The 19,375-nt window shown below is 40.4% G+C and overlaps 1 protein-coding gene across 4 annotated transcripts in view; it reads left to right on the forward strand.

Annotated features, from left to right (window-relative positions):
* The first annotated feature begins 8,740 nt into the window (after positions 1-8,740).
* The window catches only part of BMPR1B (bone morphogenetic protein receptor type 1B), a 433,856-nt gene continuing 423,221 nt past the window's right edge, over positions 8,741-19,375 (forward strand). The window contains exon 1 of one of the 4 annotated variants that reach the window (XM_070452165.1): positions 8,741-9,298. The gene's annotated coding sequence lies outside the window, so the exon portion shown is untranslated. The remainder of the gene's footprint in view (positions 9,299-19,375) is intronic. The other 3 variants (XM_070452164.1, XM_070452163.1, XM_070452162.1) reach the window with 3 other exon arrangements.

Below are 19,375 nucleotides of genomic sequence, written 5' to 3' on the forward strand. Positions count from 1 at the left end.
TGTTGAAGGTACTGTGTTGTCCACATGGTAGTTTTTTCATGAACATTCCATGGTCCGTGATACCACATCCAAAGGTAATGCCAGTGAAGTAACTTTAATACAGTAAAACGGTAAAATATCTGCAGTCACTAACCATTTACCTCTTTTTGGTCCCCAACAGAACAACATTCTGAAGTAAGTCCATGGCTTTAGAAAAAGATCTTACTAACAGCAATGAGGACTAAACAGTAGATTCAGTTAGAAATAATTCAGTCAGCCCATACATCAGCTTGCACTTTTAACTTTTGTGACCGTATTTAGAAGATCTTGGGTAGAGGGTGTTCTGGTTAAGAATGTGAGCTCTTTATCCTAAAAAATCTGGATTTAAATATTCATTCCAAGGTGTGCTAGCTCTATATCTTAACAAGTTAATTGCTTAAAACCTCAATTTTGGACTTCCCTGGCAGTCCAGTTGTTAAGACTTCCAGCTTCCAATGCATGGAGTGCAGGTTCAACCCCTGGTAGGGGAACTAAAATCCCACATGCTGTGTGGCACAGCCAAAAAAAGAAAAACAAAACCCACACACCTAATTATCTTCATCTGTAAAGTAATGGCAATAATAGTGTCCATGATTAAATGAGATAAATTGCTATAGTACCTGGTACATAATAAACAATGAACAAGTAATAGCCATTGTTTATACTATACTATTACTGTTCTTATTTTGGCTCATCTCTAATTTTATTTGACCTATAATAGAAGCATGTGTGTGAGAAGAATTTATCTGTTCTTATACTTCCACAAGAACATTTGGTGGGTGAACAGTAATGTTATAAAATTGATGCACGTTTTCATGTTATATTTGTTCATTCCTCATATATTAATCAAATACTGAATATGTTCCAGGTTACTAATTGTGTGTTTGCATCCTAAAGATCTCCTATTTACATCAGAAAGTGTCATGAAACACTCTGTGTTCAGATATGAGTGCTCTGAAAACCTGGTAACATTCTCAGCAAGTCATCAGATTTGCTGGCGGTTTCTTACCATTTAGAGATGATAGTGGTTATGGACTGAATGTCTATGCCCTCCCAAAATTCAGATGTTGAATCTTAACCCTTAATGGTAGCAAGAGGTTGGAGCTTTGGAAGGTAATTAGGTCAGGAGGGTGAAGCCTTCATGAATGGGATTAGTGCCTTAATGAGGTAAATGAAGAGTTTCCCAGGTGGCTCAGTGGTGCAGAATTCATCTGCCAATGCAGTAGACTTGGGAGACGTGGGTTCAGTCCCTGGGGTTGGGAAAAGCCCCTGGAGGAGGGCATGGCAACCCACTCCAGTATTCTTGCCTGGAGAATCCCATGGGCAGAAGAGCCTGGCGGGCTATAGTTCTTGAAGTCACAAAGAGTTGGACGTGACTGAGCATGCACACACACATGAAGGGACCAGAGCTCGCTCACTCTTTTTTTTCTTTGCTATGTGAGAACACAGTCAGTCAGTCATCTGCAACCTGGAAAAGAGTTCTTACCAGATCTCAGCGTTGCTAGCTCCCTGATCTCAGACTCCTAGCCTCTAGAATTCTGAGAAAGAAAATGTTGTTTAAGCCACTCAGTCTGTGATACTTTTGTTTTAACACCCTGACTGGGCTAAGATAACAGTCTCTGAATTCCTGAGCAAGGACTGAAGAGATTTTGCCCCTGAGACAATCACTCCCATCATCTGGGCTCTCACCATCCGACACCCAATCCAAATTGCAGATTGGTCCACCCATCACTTGCCCTGATCTTACAGTAAATAAACTTGTTTTTTTCCTTTGAAAATCTTTTCCTATTTTTAATTTTTTTGGTTTTGTTTTTATAAATCCCTAACAAAACCCCATATATCCTGCTTCCCATACAACCCATGTGTGGGATGTTGTTATTTCAAAACCTTTGAGTGGCTGATACAGTTGGTGATCTATGTATGGTTCTAAATTCTGGTCTCATGAGTCTAACATAATCGTGAGATTTCATAGTTTTGTCTTCCTTTAACAGCAAAGATGCATGGAACACCTATTATTACTAGACACTGTACTATGTTAAGAATACAAAAAGGTATAAAATACGAGAGTGGTAGTGCCAAAGCTTGAGAAGATGTGACTAATATGCCTGGGGAAATAAAAACATGTTTTGTGAGAAGAGAAAAAAGACATCTGACTGGGATCTAGAAGGTGAACCTCAGATGAGGAAGGGATAGCAGTCAGGGAGCCTGATGATAAACCAGGCGGGAGAGATGGTGGGAAGTGTGAAAATACTCGACAAGCAGCCTTTGAGGCTGGAGTGTTTGGCAAGAGATGTGGCTGGCATGGGATGCTGAGGTCAGGTTGTGATGAGCCCTGAAGTTTCTATTGGGATGCATACTCTGTAGGTAAAGGAGAATCCCACCATTTTGTAAGCAAGTGAGTTATAAGATCGTCCACATTTCACGTTCAGACTTAATATCTAGCTCAACTTAATGAATAGTGCTACTCGACAAAATCAGAAATCCTGTGTGCTAAAACAGAATTCTGCCAAAAGAAAAGAGATGTGTTATAACTGTGTTCATTTTTGACTGTGCTGGGTCTTCGTTGCTGCCTGGGCCTCCTGCATGGTTGCCGAGTGTGGACGCCTCATTGCGGCGGCTCGCTTTGCTGTGGGGCCCGGCTCTAGGGCACAGGCCTTGAGCAGCTGTAGCACACGGGCTCGATAGCTGCAGCTCCCAGACTTTCAAGCACAGATTCAGTCAATAGTTGTGGCTCAAAGGCTTAGTTGCTCTGTGGCATGTGGGATCTTCTTGGATCAGGGATCAAACCCGAGTTTCCTGCATTGGCAGGCAGATTCTTTACCCTGAGCCACCAGGGAAGCCCTGAAAAGAAATATTTTAGAAAGTAATTTTTTTGTTTCCTCTTTGACCTTTTGCTTCCTCATTCTTGCTATTTTTTGTTACTTGGAGGACTTGTTTCCTCTTTAGTCCTTTTCTCCTCAAACTTCAGTTCTGTCATTTTCCTTTCCATTAATAGTAGTGTGAAATGTCCAGGATTTATTGAAGACTGCCAAGGAAAGCTATGGCTTTATCCTGCAGTATGCCCTAGAAATAATCAACCTAGCTATTTTATTTTGTGGTATAGAAATCTGAATAGCTTTCAGTGTTCCAGTATTGATGTCTTCACATTATGTGATTTCAAAGCATAGATTTCTTGTAATTAGTAATGTTAATAAGAACTTTGTAAAATGTTCTTTTAGTTCATGGGGTTATATTCAATATTGTTCTGACATTAACACAGTGTTAAATCTTTATGAATTTATTGACAGGTAGGGCACAAAACTCTGAATTCCTGGAATAGAGGTTAAACTTCTTCACTGGCTTAAAGCAATTCTATTTATTGAAGAATATATGATGGAAAGAATAGGCTTTTTAGGTAGTTTAGTTTCAGGTAGTTCATTTGGAGATTTGCTCTTCATATGTTTTCATTTCCTAACTTTTCCTTTGTCTAGTACAAAAGGAATAGTTGCTGTATCTTTCTTCCTGAGATACACACTGTAAATACACTGTGAGTCACGAGATCACCGAGAGGTTCCAGGGCTGGCAAATCACTTTAGAAGGAAAAAACCATTGGGAACATGAGACTCCAAAGAAACAGATGTAAAAATTTTTATAAGTTTCATTGCAGAATTTTTTCCTAATTTTCCAGTTTTAGGAATTATGTAGGTGTATGGGTCAGAGTGGTTCAGAAAGAAAAGATGCTCAGGCTGTAGAAATTTTTAAAAATTGAAATGCAATAACATTGTATTCAAATCCAATTTCAAAGGGATTAATTTATATCAGGCCCTGGATAATTTGGCAGCATATAAATAGGTAGATATTATATCTGCTTTTATTAAGAAAAATTGGAACAATGCTGACAGTAAAAGAAAGTAAAATCATTTTAGCATTTCTACTTCAGATTTTTTTCATGGTTTATTTCTGTTCCAATTGAGAAATTCTATTTTTCTTAAACTTACATAGTAGACAAAATGAATTTAGTTCTAGTTATAGAGCTAGAATCTGCTTTTTTCCTGTATGTAATCACAGTTGTTTTAAATAAATCAAATAAAGAGAACAGCAGAAAGTAGAGCAGATGTTTCAGGATACAGTATGGAAGTAATCTGTGTATTTTAATTGTGAGATTATCACAGACATGCATCAGTGAATTATCAACATATTCATTCATATTAATTTTAAAGTTATTTAATAGCCATTTCAGTACTATGAGCCTTAATACTTATGTGAGTTACATATGTCATATTTATGTTATATTTGTGCTAATATTTTAAGTTATTAACCTAACTACATTAAATATAGACTTGGAAAGTAGAGAGGGGTCTTAGAGATTTTTGACTTTCCTTCCTACCCACTGTAGCAACCTTTTCCACAATACTCCATCTCTGCCTCAGCCTGAATGCTTATGATGGGACTCTGTACCATAAGGTAGTGAATCTGCTATACCATGTGAAAACTTCTGACTTGGTGCTAAATTCACTCCTATCTAGCTAGCAAAAGTGGTTGTGTTTTAAAAAACATGTGGTTGCAGAGAGTAGTGAAAGACAAGGAAAGGGATCCTCAGGAAGTTTACAATTTGGCAGCTGGCCTAGCCAAAGGCTTTAAATGCTGACCCAGAGAGCGACATTTCAAAAGCCACAGACCCTGCTGCTTCCCACGTTCCTGGCATCGGCAGCTTTTAGCCCAGGTGCTAGTTTCTAAGAAGCTTGGGAAACTGTTTAACAAAATATAAGGGACTCAAGTACTTTACTCTTCCATCTGTCCAAGGATCTGAATCACAGTTTATGTAACATTCAAGATCTTTAGGTATTTTTGTCTAGTATCTGTTCGTTGGATACTTCTCACTGCTAGAGTAGTTTAGTAACGCTGAATAAGCCTGAGGTGCTGTAGCGACATTGCCTGGGTTCATATCCTGCCTCTTCTACTTGGTAGCATGGCCTTCAGCATGCTATCTAACTTCTCTGTGACTCAATTTCCTCATTCGTAAAATTGGGAAGAAAATAGTACCTACCTTGTTATGAGACTGTAATGTGTTCATATGTAAGAAGTACTTTGTATTATGCCTAGCACACAGTAATTAATAAATTGGGCTTCTATTATAGAAGCTATACATGTTACCAGTACTTACATTTTTAAGTTGGGTTTAAATACTTTAAATACTCCAGTTGAGAGGTTTAATCTCTTATTTTGTGTACATAGTCACTGCATTAGTAGTGGGTTCTAAGAAAACCACAGTAGTATGAATCATAGGGAAAGAAAAAGATTTCTTTTTCTGGAATATTTCTTTCATCTAATTCCTAAGATAACTCAAGAAAGACTATTGTATGCCACATCTAGGGAGAAATAACTTAAAAGCACACACTTCAGAATGTTACTTACAGTGGTATACCTTTCTTAGGATAAAATAATAATGGTCAGATCCTTTATAGTTTTGGAAGAGGGGGAAATGGAAGAGGTAAAGATGTGGAAGTAGCGAAATCCATGAAGAGGAAATGGTTGGGGAAAAGGCTGAGATCACAGAAATTAAAAGACTTGGAAGGAAAGTTGTGACCAACCTAGATAGCATGTTAAAAAGCAGAGACATCACTCTGCCAACAAAGGTCTGTCTGGTCAAGGCTATGGTTTTTCCAGTGGTCATGTATGGATGTGAGAGTTGGACTATAAAGAGAGATGAGCGCCGAAGAATTGATGCTTTTGAACTGTGGTGTTGGAGGACTCTTGAGAGTCCCTTGGACTGCAAGGAGATCAGTCCTGGGTGTTTATTGGAAGGACTGATGCTGAAGCTGAAACTCCAATACTTTGGCCACCTCGTGCGAAGAGTTGATTCTTTGGAAAAGACCCTGATGCTGGGAGGGATTGGGGGCGGGAGGAGAAGGGGAGGACAGAGGATGAGTTGGCTGGATGGCATCACTGACTCGATGGGCATGAGTTTGAGCAAACTCCGGGAGTTTGTGATGGACAGGCCTGGCGTGCTGTGATTTATGGGATTGCAAAGAGTCGGACATGACTGAGCAACTGAACTGAACTGAGATCACAGAAACAAGCTTACCAAATCACTTTCTCACGTGTGTCCTGTTCAGTTGCGTGTAAATTCCGCAAATAGGTTTGGGTCCAACAGAGCTGGGTAAATGTCTTATTCAGTGGGAAATAAGCCAGCAAACTCTCTGAGAGTTCTTGCTTTTGCTGCCCTGGGGTCCTCTCCTGAGATACTGGGAACTTTTCCTCTCTTTACCTTTACACTTGGATGAAAAGAGAAACTCTGCTTTTGCTCAGATTTGTCATCTCACCAAACAGCCTTCCCTTCCTCTTCTCCTGGACAGCTTCTCCCTGAGTGGTCCCCGTTGCCTTTAAAAGGAACACCAGCCCAGGTTGCAAGGCCAAGGAATATGCTTCTACACCTTAATGTACTTGAGATAAAGTATTTTTCCAAGTCTGCTGGTGGTCTTGGTAGCCACATCACTATCTTGGTTCAGATCTTTATTCTTTACACAGCAGACTCCTAACTGGTTTTGTGCTTCCATTTCTCCTTCTCTAGGTACTTCAGATTGATCTTCTGAAAGTCCCAATCCACTATTTAATTCTTTGGTTTAAAAATCTTCATTGTTTCCACATCACCTAACAAGGGAAAATTTATTTCATTGGCATATCTGACCAGGTCATTCCTGAACACTGAGATTCATCTCTTGTACCTTCTCCTCATAACTTCAGTAGCAGCACTGAGCTACCAGCTATTCCCTAAGTGTACTCTGCTTTTTTATTCTGTTCCCTTTACTTACAATGCTTATTCTCTAACTGCTTTTTGATCTCTAAAGATCCTTCAGGGCCCTGATAAAATGTGACTGTCCTGTGCAGTTCTTCCCATTTCCAAGCAGAATAGCTCCTTTTTCTGTGTTCCAGTAGATGCACATTCATATACTAATTACTGTATTTCTCTCAGAATATTCTAATTAAAAAAAATGTGTATGTATGTAGTCTCTTACAGGTTTCAATAAGAGACAGACAGAATTTAAATCTGAAACACCAATGCATGGCATACCATGGGTATTCAGTGAAAGTAGATTGTTGAGTAGCTTATACCCCAGATTCCTCATCCCTGCCTATTGAAATGCTATCTTCCAAGGTGTGCTTTGGTTTCCTTGATTGTCCTCTCTGATTCTGTCTTACCCAGAGTAATTTTAAAAGAAGTTTTAAATTTCTTCATTGCTCTGATTTGGAATTTTTAAAATACGTTATTTAATCTGTCTTCTCTACACAGAGATGCTTATACCGTTTAGATTAGTGTGTTACATCCAGTACACTGATGCTTACAAGGATATTTGCTGAATGGATTTAAGTCAATTCTTAGCACAGCTTCTGAAACCTGCACACTCTCTGCTCCAAAACTTCTTTAATGTCTCATTTATTTCACAGTAGTTTGTGAGGATTGAAACTCTGTGAGGAAAAAATAGTCAAACGAAAGTTACCAATAATTCACACAGTAGAGGGGATAGATTCAATCAGATTTATTTTCTCTTTAAACCTAGTTAATATCAGAAGATGGAGATGATAGGAAATTTGAGGACACTGAGGAAAGTAATTTAGGAGTACAGAGAATTTGGTAAGGGTAAAATGTGTGGATTCCATCTTGGGATTCTGGGGAGAGTAAGATGATTACTTGTACTAAGGACTAGAATGTGGGTTGAGTAAGAGGGGTGAGATAATGCCAAGGACAAATGTTACCTGCTTTGGAAAATTTCTAGTGTTACGCTAAACAGAACTTTCCTCTCTCAGTCTGGCACCAAGAACCAGAATGCAGGTTAGTCCTGATAATATTATGGTCCAGATATGTACTGGGGGCATATAGACTTCTGTGGGGACCTTAACATGTCTTTGGGGAAAACAAGCTTACATTTTACAGGCTCATCAATACATGCCTGGATGACCACCTGCTCCTGAGTGGAAGTTGCATAAAATGTATTTATATACAGTTGAATTTCTTATAAGCTCAAAGGATTGTATTTAATGTTTAGCATAAAATCATTTAATGGGAATAATTTAAGAAAAGAGAGGAGGTGAAAAGAAAATGGTAGGCTAAGAATTAGACAATAGAAACAGATATGAAAAAAGTTGGAAAACTCAAGAGTGAAATGGTATTAAATGATTTGAATCACATACTTGGTGCCTAGAGAGGGTTTATCAATATATATGGAAGATGGAAAAATTTTACAAAAGGAGGAAATTAATTCTGGAGGGTAAACAACTGAAAGGCACTGGGAGGAAAAAAGTATTTGGAAGTTATTAGATGTCTCCCTGGAAAATACTGTGAACAAAACAGTTGATTTTAAAAAGTTAACTCTTCTCCCCAAGTTTCCTGAAAGACTAGCTTAATTTATATTTACCTCCTTAGAAAATATTCTAACACTGAAAGATTTAGCAAGGAAATCACAAAGAGGTTACATACCTTCCTGAAATAAACATGCTGATTGTAAAATTTCATCAAATACAAATGGAAGATGTTTCCTTGTTCTTTTTTTTTCTTTTACAATTTCAAAATATTTGAAGAAAGGAAATGTTTCTTTTCCCTAGGAGGCCCACCTGTTTCAGGGTTTCTACACTCCTCGTCCAAACTGCAGGCATAATTTGCCGTGTAAGTGTATTTTTTACGAGGTGTGTGAAAGTTTTTTATCAACTTCCCGAAGTGTCAATGGCCTTGATGAGTTTCAGTCCACTGCGCTAGATCAGTTTTGGGAGCCCCTTCCAAGCTCGCAGTGTACAGTAATCCCACCTTTGTTCCTCAAACCTGTTTTTCTTTTTTTTGAAACCCCTTCTTACACATGACCGAGAAAGCATCTGTGATTGAAACCGAGGTGAGGCTCTGAGAGGCAGACGGAACTGGGACGTGCCCCGCCTCGATTCAGGGGATGCGGGGCGGTAGAAGGGCGGGAGGCAGCCGGCTCCCCAGGTCCGCTCGCCCTTCCAGACACAGGCGGCGGCGCTGGGGCAGCCCCAAGTGCGTCGAGAAGTGTAATCCCTCCGCTAAGTACTTGGCTCTCAGGCTCCAATCACTAGTGGGAGCTGGAGAGGGCAAGTGAAGAAAAAAAAAAAAAAAAATTCCAGAGGCAGCAGAGGAGCTAGAGGGAAAAAAAAAAGTCCCGCGGCGGCGGCAGAGCGGCCACGGCGGCCAGAAGTTGACGGCGCGGCTGTGCGCGGGGCGCGGAGTGGGCGCGGGCCTGCGGGCGCCGGGACGGGCGGCGCCGAGGACGCCAGTGCCGGGGCGCGGCGGCGGGTAAGGCGCGCGCGGGCAGAGGGCTGGAGGGCGGGCGCCCGGCTCGCGTGCGGGGGGCCGGGGAGCCGAGCCGAGCCGGTGCGATCAGGCGGGCAGAAGGCGGTGCGGGACGGGCCGCACCCGGGTGCAGGGCTGGGCGGGCGCGCCGATGAGGGGAGAGCCAGGCGCACGCCGTGGGGGCGGCGGCCGCCCAGGAGGCTTTGTGTGCGGGCGTCTCTACCGGGATCCCCGGCCCCCAGTGCCTCTGCCGGGGGCAGAGGCGGCTGCGGATGGGACACGTGTTCGGGGTTGGGAAGGAGGGACGCACCGAGGCGGGGAGTCGGGACCTGTGCGCCCAGGGAGCGGAGGGATGGGCGGCGGAAGGGCAACCCTGGGATCGGGGAGACCCGGGGAACCTAGCTGCCGCTGGAGGCGCTGAGCCCGCCGAGACTGGACCTGGGGGCCCCAGCTCCGTACGAAGCCACCTGCCCCGGCTGCCTCCCGAGACCCAGCCTGCGGCGGGAGAAAGTGCGCAGCGGGCTGGTCCAGTCGCCTGAGACCTGGCGGCGCTGCCTCTGGTGCCTCTGTTCCTGTCTGTTGCTCTCTCTCACAAGTTCTCAGGGTTTCTCTGTCTTCTTCCTTTCATTCTCTTTCTTCCTCTCCCCACCCACACTCTCTTTCCGCCTCTGTTTCTTTCTTGCCGCCGTCTTTTCTGTTACCGTGTGTCCCTCCCTATCGCTTTATCTTCCACCCAGTCTCCCACACTTCTTTCTCTCTCTTTCAGAGGCTGACTTTCTGTCCCCTCTCTCACTCTCTCTCCACACCCATCCACCTATTCGTCCGTTTCTGTCAGGGCTCCGTAGTATTTCTGACAGTCCCTAGAGGTGTTAGGATTATCCGACAGTAGAGAAGATCCTCTGGAAGTTGTCTGGTGTGATGCCTCATTCTTTCTGAGCCGCACTTCGTCTGGGTCCTCGACCCTTCGAATTTGTTCTCCACGGAATGAGAACACTGGTCTCCTTGAGTTATTAGGAATTATTCTTAGTTTCCTTTTCACCAAGGTGAGGTCAGTGACAGAGAAGCCACAAAGGTTCCAGTGAAAGAAAACAAGAGAGCTGCTTACTGCCCCTGACATAGAAAGAGAATGTATCGCATGTATCCACAGTAAAGCAGGTCTACCTGAGAAAAGGCTCCTAGATTCTGGAAAGAAACCCAAGAGGCTCTATCAGTAATGAGAGGAGTTAGCTAACAGGTATTTGAAAATAATTTGAAAGAGCGCTTAAGGAAATTTCTCCCTGTCCTAAACTGTTGCCAACTAATAACTGTTTTTCTTACATACTTTTAAAAGGATCCTAGTGACAGCTCTCCTAATTATTGTTTTGGGAAAATCATGGGAAATGTCCTCTGTCAACTGAGACGTTTGTCTTTAAGAAAATATTCAGTCTTTGTACTCTTATACCTCTTTACACTCTAGTGATCAAGAAGAATTATTTCTAACTGCAAAGAAAATAGAAAAGGATTTGTCAGTCATTTTAAAACATGAGACATTCCAGAGATCAATAATTTCTTTGGAAAACTTTCACTATAAGGATGTTTTGAAGGATATTACATCTTAGTGAAATATGCAAGTTATTACACACTTAGATCATTGTACGATGCCAAAAAAAGATTGTGTGCTATAAGCAAGTCATAGCAGTGATGGTTTTTTTTTCTTTTTTATGGGAAACATAGCTGGAAATTAATTGCTCTGATTTTCACTGTTTTCTTTAGTCATGCATAATGTACCTTTGTTTTTAGCAAAATATGGCCTAGGGCTGCAACACTTGATACAGTGTGTTATTTGTCCAATCTGAATTACCGTTTAGAAAACCACCTTTTCCTTTTGGTCACAAGATATGAGTTGATGCGATCTCATTACTCACGTGCTGGGGTCTGCTGATGAATTTTAATGGCACTGACTTGCGATTTTAAATCAAAATGTTAGTTTTGGGGGAGGTAAAGTCTTGGTTTATGTCATGTTAGTGAACCATCACTGTTTATAGGGGCTCTGCCACCCTGTCCGCCAGGTGCCGCGCAGCATCTCGCCTGGGCAGGACTGTCTGCGGTTGCCTGTTAGATGCTTGGTCCTGAGTGGCGTGCTGCCTCTGCTCACGGTGTGCTCACATGTGCCCTTCAGCATGTTCTGGTTGGGAAAGATTTATCAAAAAGAAACTGACTTATTTTTTTCTGCATGAACTTTGAAAACTGTGTGAGATGGTGTGATAAATTATTTTTGCTACAGTAAATACTGATTGTATTATTTACTTAAAAGAATAAGGCAGTTTAAAATGTGATTTTTTTGGGGGGGGATAACATATAGCGCCCTTCACTTTTCCTCAACACTCATACTTATCATTTAAATCTAAAATCAGTTGTCATCGACTCCAACCTAGCACAGCCTTCCCTAATTTTTTAAGCTACCTTATCTCTGCCTCTCTGAGATGGGATATTATCCTTTTCTTAGCTTCTCTGGGTTTCAGATGGCCCAGCACAGTACCTGCCACGTGACACTCAAAAAAATCCTTCAAGAATGATTTGTTCTCTTCCAATTTGTCTCTAACTTGTGATGTTTACGTTTTGTAGATGCAGTAGCTCCAGGGAAATACGTTAGCATGATATAATAGAGCATAAACTGAAGGTTAAAAGAGTCCTCAAGAGCATCTCATCACACATTAATATTAACGTTGAAGCAGACAAGGCCCAAAGAATTTGAAAACCATGCTCAGAACTAGACAGTGAAGTCACGTGGGCTATAGAACTGAGACCTTATATTCACTGTGCCACAGTTTTTGTTTTTTTTTTAACTGGACTCATGCCTGGCTTCTTCCACTTGAAATGAGTATATCTGTCTGTTATTAGAAGCAAACAGTTACTTAAACTCTGAAGAGTCCTTCTCAGGCAAACCAATAAGAGTCATGTCTGAAATGTATCAATTTGCAATAACTTACAATCATATTCTACATATGCATGAAGGTAATATCTTTTAGAACATTGCCTATGTGTTCTTAGGTGTTAAGCATTATTTTGGGTGCTGTGTCAGCTTGTACAGACTGACTATTTCTACCTGCAAAGAAGACTTAAGCTCTTAACTTAAACTGTCTTCTCTGTAACTTCCAGCGTGTATATTGAAGAGGGCTGGGGAGAAAAGAAAGGAAGTTTGGACCAGATTAAGGGCTCTTTTTGAAGTCTCTTCAGAGACCACCAGTTGAACTCCCAGAACAACTGCAGATTCATCTGTTTTACATATCAGACTTCTCTGTGAGCTTTTGTTTGAAAGAAAGCTAACACAGTTTAAAAAAAAAAAAATCTTGAAGACTGCTTCACTTGATGTTTTCCAATCTTCCTTCCAGTTCTTGAATTTAATGATCAAGATCATTTCTGGGTTTTAGTTCTGGGTATCTGAAGGATGGTTGATAAAAGTGTTAAGAGTAGAAGGAGAAACTGCTTTTGTCCGAGGGATACTAATTTCAGGTTTCCATATGCCAAATGTGATGTGATGGCAGACATTGAAGTAGAATTGTTGCAGTATATAGAGGCAAGCCAGAATTCAGGGAGAGGAAGGGGCCAGAGCTCGACATAGAGATTTAAAAGCCATTCACACTGAATTAATAATTAAAATTAAGGAAAATGGAAACTTTTTTAGGGGTAGTCTGGAGAGAAAAATGAAGATTTGGAGTGGAGAACAGGGACATCTTATATTACTTCTGATTATTTTTAAAGCTCGTCTCTAGTATTAAGAGAAAAAAAGCCCTTTGCTGTCCACCTGAAACTGTCACAACATTGTTAATTGGCTATACTCCAATATAAAATAAAAAATTAAAAAGGTAATTCATGATTTACATCCAGCAGTAATCTGTTTTCCTGAATTTTAGAACATCCACATATATGCTAATCATCTTAATTACATTCATTTTTACTTAAATGTTTGAGTGCCCAATCTGTGCCTGGCATTATTGTGTACTTTGGGACATTGCAGCCAAAAGAGACATAATACCACTGAACTCTCATTGTAGAGGGTGAAAATAGTGAATTATAAACAAGCACACAAGATAGTTTTCAGTAGGGCAAATTGCCATTATGAAAATAAGGCAGGGTGATACGACAGTTCAGTGACCGGGGCTGCTTCATGTGAGGTGGTCAAGGACGGTCTTTTTAAGGACGTTTCCAAACAAGAAATTGCCAGCCCAGTGAAGATCTGGGAGAACTTCTGGCAGTGAACTTCTGGGAATCGTAAGGCTTTCACTACAGCAGCAGCAGGCTGGGCACCCTGGCAGTCAGGGGAAATGGTAGAAATGAGGTCAGAGAGATTGCCAGGCCGGTGTTAAAAAGTATGCATTTTATTCAAAGTACATTTTATTGACCTGCCTGGGAGGATTTTAGACAGAATTGAGCAAATGTGACTTAGCATGTCTGTCTGTAGTGTGAGCAAGCATGTCTGAAGATGATGCAGAAAGCTGTGAGAAAGATCTGGCTGAGTTGGTGGTTTGGCCGAGGGTGGAACCCTGAGAGATTGATCAGACATTGTTCTTATCACTGAGTAAGAGTCGCTGGGTTTAATCATGAGTCATAATGTGTGGCCTCCATCCACTCACCACCCTGCCGCCCCCGCCATTGATCTACACTGCAGCGGTCCACTGGTTCAGTAGTTGCTTTTGCTTTGAAATTGCAGACCTCAGCACCTCTCAGTTCCCACATGTCACCTTTTTGAAAAGTGTTAGTTGCTGAGTCATGTCCGACTCTTTGTGACCCATGGCCTGTAGCCCTCCAGGCTTCTCTGCCGATGGGATTCTCCAGGCAAGAATACTAGAGTGGGTTGCCATTCCCTTCTCCAGGGGATCTTCCAAACCCAGGGATTGAACCCAGGTCTCCCACATTGTGGGCAGTTTCTTTACCATCTGAGCCACCAGGGAAACTTCATGTCACCTCTTTATCTTCCTTTAAATATGTCCTGGGCTGGAAGCAAGCTTCTTGACTCCAAGGCTGCAGAATGCCTTGGGAGGTGTTGTGGCGAGGTTCTTTCAGACTCAGAGTGAGCCTTGGACTACCTGGGGATGCTTGGCTCTTCCAGCTTACCTCTCTTCACTTCAGTATGCCTAAAGTTTGTGTTCTGGTTACAAACGAAAGGAAGCAAGTTGGAATTTCTCTAATCATGTTAGTGTGTCGTATTTTTCCACCCCTCAGCTTTGAAAAACTGTCTGCTTCTTGCAAGGTTTCACTGTGAAGCCCACATTTTAGATTTGGGTCTCACCCGTCGTATCCCAGCCTTTGCAAAGAGCATACAGTAAACATTCAGTAAATATGTGTGGAATGCCGTTGGATGCAGTCTACTAGAGATGCCTCGTTTTGATTCCACTGACTTTATTTTTCCTGTCTTTCAACAGTATATGGCTGCATGTGCCTTCAGCTTACAAGATAATAAGTAGCAAGTTTGGAAATGATTTTTCTGCAGTTTGCATTTACTTATTGGCTGAAGGAAAAGATACAATCCAGTATATCTCTCTATAAGATTTCTTGCCTGGCTGTCTTAAGATAAACATTTTAGTCATTTTTATAGCAGTTAGATAGATACGGGTTTAAACAAGTACAGACATGTCTGTCACTCGTTAATTTGTTGATTTATGAATCTGAGGTGATTCCAAGGAGGTCTGTAATGATGGTGCCTTTGTCTAAATTAATCTCTTGATAGAAATCAGTGAGTTTTATCTAACTAAAAAGAGTTTACAACCATCTGTAAAAGGTATAAATTATCATTAGTTTCTTTTCTGGAAATAAGCTACTGTTCTGCTGTTGTCCAATAAGCATTTAGCCACACTGGTGCACATAATGGGGGATTATCCCTAAATCCTTTTGTTAACCAGTGTGTTCTGCTCAGATGGGCTTACAGGCAAGTTGGTCGTTTGTATCTAGCAATTTTGCTTCACTGTTTCTTTAGATCCTTTTCAGTTAAGCTGTCTCTTCTGGATCTGAATGTCCTCTCTTCCTGTCTGACTTCATTTTGCTAAAACCTCTTGCATTATACCTGTTGGCTTCTGTGTGAAGGGCCTTCTGTCTGCCTCTGCAGGTCTGCTCTCAACCCTTCGACTTTCGTCCTCTGTCCAGGATGACACCTGGCTGGACCGTGTTGATTTCCAGATGGCTTATGTCACTGGGGACCTCCAGAGACAGATTGGAGGGACAAGGTAGAGAGACGGGTATTGATTCTTTGGTTTGCTCCCAGTTGATGGGTCTGCTTGGGCTGCCTGTGTCTCTGCACAGAACGTCACTTCCGCTCTTCAGCTGCTCTTCTCTGTGTCCACTTCTTTCTCAGGATTCCAGTGATCTCTGGAGTTAGCGCCTCTGTTTTTATGCCCCTGATTTACTGCACTCTCCTCCAGGTTCTTTTACACTGCATCTATACCTTATTAAATTGTTTGCAAATAAATCCTCTTCAATTTTTCAGAAATTTGTAATGGTTAAGGTCCTGTTTTCTGTTGATTTAGCTTCTGAAAAGCTGCCTCCTTTTCGGAGCCTTCTTCAATTGGTAAGAGCAGTCAACTCCCCTTACCTTGTTGGACCCCCGCTTTCCACCAAATTTACTTGCTTCTTCTATCCATGCAGCAGTGACACAGAAAACTTACACTGTTCTTATATAAATACTTTTCTCTCAACCAGTTTATTGGCTTCAATTCTTTGCTTTATAGTCTGTGAATTTTCACATATGTACTTTGGTTTCACTCTTTTATTCATTTATTAACATGGTACATACTTATAAAGGTGCTGCTTAGACCAATGCACTGTGCTCAGCGTAGGTACAAAAAGACAGATGTTTGTCCTTTACTTGGGTTGAAGACTGGGGAGGAGACCAGAAATAAAAAACTAAACATTATATTTACAAATCAAGTTTGTAATTTATTATTCAGTGACCACAGAGAGGGAAAATAGTCTAACCAAATTTCTCTTGTTTAGCAATTATTGAAATTTTTAGGTCGAACACCATGGCAAGTTACTTCTATCTCATCACATATTCAGTGAGAAATTGGAGTTCGAAGCAGTATGAGTTATCCAACTAATTCAGACACACAGTTTACATATACTAGTGTATTTTAGTTGATTGCATTGTTTTCCTGATATGTTCCAATGGAACAGAGGTGTTTGGGATGTCAGGTTGTATAGGTCAAGAAGGATCGCATGGGTGGCAGCCTAGCCTACTGCTGAACTGTGAGGACTCTGGAGTTTGACTGCCTTTTTCTGTCACTTCATAGATGTGTGGCCTTGAACAAGCTGCTGAACCTTCTGTGTTTCAGCTTCATCATCTGTAAGATGGGAATGGCAATAATAGTGATTATGTCCTCGGTTTGAGGATTAGAACAGTGAATATTTGTATAATGTTTAGAACAATGTCAGGTATACAATAAATACCACAGAGGCATTCAATAAGTAAGTAAATGATCAGAGAAGTCTGGGAATTGCAGATATGTTTAAACTGAAGCCTTGTGTGAGCCTTAATTATGCTAATGTGCATTGCGACCATCCCCACAAGGGGTGTTTTGACCTTGGGGCTTATATTTTTCCCTGCATATATCATTGGACGAATGTTCCTCGGAACAAACTTTTGGAAAAATTGATACAAATAATTGGCTGAATATTTCACCAATCTGTTGTCTCCTGAGAGATGGGACTTGTTCCTGTACCTGTCACACCTGTTACAGAGTGGGAATCCAGTTCTTGTTCCCCTTTCTTTCCCCCTTTTTCTTTTTAAAGGTAAAATGAATGTTTTTCTTCATTACCAAGAGAAAGACTTTCTGCTTGTATAGATGTAAGTATACTCAGTGCCTCTGGGGCTCACAGACCCAAGGTTTACAGTCTTCTAAAAATCTACTAATTGTTTTATTTTTCTAATAAAGGATGCATATTCCTTGAAGTGAACTTGGGAAGTACAGAGAATTCTAACAGTTAAAACCACTCTTTTCTACCACACAGATAGCTTATTAACTTTTTGGATCTTTTTTTTCCTATATAATTTATAGTATAATATGATTTTGTGTCTTGCCTTTCTTTTTCACTTTACTTTATGTATTATTCTCAATCCCAGACATGTAATGACTTCTGGCCTTCAGATGATTGGTAATCTACATTTCAAAAGAGCTTCCTTCCTTACCTCCCCAGTTCTGTGGCCAGAGACAATGTGAAAATAAAATGGTATATCTAGAACGAGTTTCTCATTTTAAGTATTCTCGGAAATTGGAACCACCTGGTAAGCAGCTGGCAGTTCTGTTTAAGAGACCTGGAGTAGGTGACCTCAGGTTGCTTCATTTATGAGTCACTGCAGTGTTCTAGCCGGCGGCCAGATGGACACACAAGAACCCATGACCAGGCTGCTTTGGAGGCAGCACTTAGTCATCCTGAGTGCCTGAGTGAGCTTATATAATGTTGAGATGAACTCAGAAAAGTTATGCAGGGGACCCTGAATTATTCCAGGATAAATTTAACGGATACTCAATTTTTAAATGATACTTTCTTCCTTCCATTGCATGTTTTGAGTTGTAGGATTCTAATAACATACTAATATGTGATCCTCTATTTTATCCTGTCTTGTAATTTTATATTTTAAGTGAGAAACAGTGTCGCATCTGTATGTCAGTACATAGTGGAAAGATGCAAAAAGTACTAAGTGGTGTAAGCTGTACTCTGTGTACTTTATAAGTGAGGGATGCTGTTGTGGTTAAAATAGTCTGTTCAGTAAGTCCTTTTTCATCCAAAATATTTCAGCAGTTCTGAATCTTTATCTCAAGATTAAATCAATCATGCTTTAAAACACTTATCTTTAACATCTGTAGCAAATGAAAATGTTTAAATTCTTTCTGAAGAAGAAAACCATGCTATACTGTTTAATTGAATTAAATTAGCTTTTCATGGAAATTTACCTAGGAGCTGTTTCTGGAACCAATTTGGAAAATGATCTTTGTGTCCTGTGGCATTTATGTTTGATTATGTTTTTTTTAGTAATTCTCAATGGATGTGATTCACTCCTTGCTTCAGTCATCAAACTCTTCCAATTTTTGTAGGCAAATTAGGCATTTCCTATTCCATAATTAGGCATATTTATGGAATAATGTATGCTTGCTTTTTAAGTAAAGACAATATAAGCAATTCCTAATCATATAACTTAAAATTATCTAAATTTTTTTGATCATTTTTAGCATTCCATAGAGTATGTTAAAGCTGAGCTATAACAGTCATATATAAATTAACTTCTTCCAAAAATGTTTTCCAGTTTGTTTTGACAACTTTTACTAAGAAAAGCAGGTGTTATTGTTTCTAAAAATAGCAGAAAATCTAAAACTTCTTGTAAATACATTGCCTTGAAACAGTCTGTACTTTAAGCACATCAAAGATGTGCCTGCATTTTCTGAACTACATTTTCTGCATTCTCTTAGATTGTTATTTCACAGAGCCATGAAGAATTTGAAAATTGTTCAGAAAAACTGAAGTTTCAGATTCTTCTAACTGTAAAATTTATCCTTTGGCATCAAGAGCACGGTGTGTGTTTTTATGCTTGAACCAGGACTATGACGTAATACCTTTATTTCTTCAATACTTCCTACTTAGCAGTTTAAAGATATTTAAAGTATATTTAATTTTAAAAAACAAAACGAAAAAACAACAGCAAAAAACCTTTGCCAGTATCTGCAATAATCTGTATGTTGGAATCGCAGCTCTTTGTCTCCTCAGGTCTGTGAATACACTAATGCTCATTTCTATTCTCTTTTACTCTCCACCATCCTGGTCGTGCCTTCCCCCTTTATTTTTTCTCAGTTTTGCACTTGATTTGAAAACATTGATTCCTCTACTTTTTCTGAGCCAGAGGGGATTAAAACTCTCATTTTTCTATGATCCTGAATCTCCATAGAGTATTTTCACGACCCTTCCTGACTTTTCCATCCTCTGACTGATTGGAGTTTTGACTGAGTTAGTATAATTGGAATGATGACTTGGTATTCTGTAGACATAATCTTAAAATACTATAATAATATTATGGAAATGATAGTAATAGCAAGATGAATTTCTATTTTATGAAAT

The sequence above is a fragment of the Odocoileus virginianus genome, chromosome 21 (assembly GCF_023699985.2).
Source record: "Odocoileus virginianus isolate 20LAN1187 ecotype Illinois chromosome 21, Ovbor_1.2, whole genome shotgun sequence".
NCBI lineage: Eukaryota > Metazoa > Chordata > Mammalia > Artiodactyla > Cervidae > Odocoileus > Odocoileus virginianus.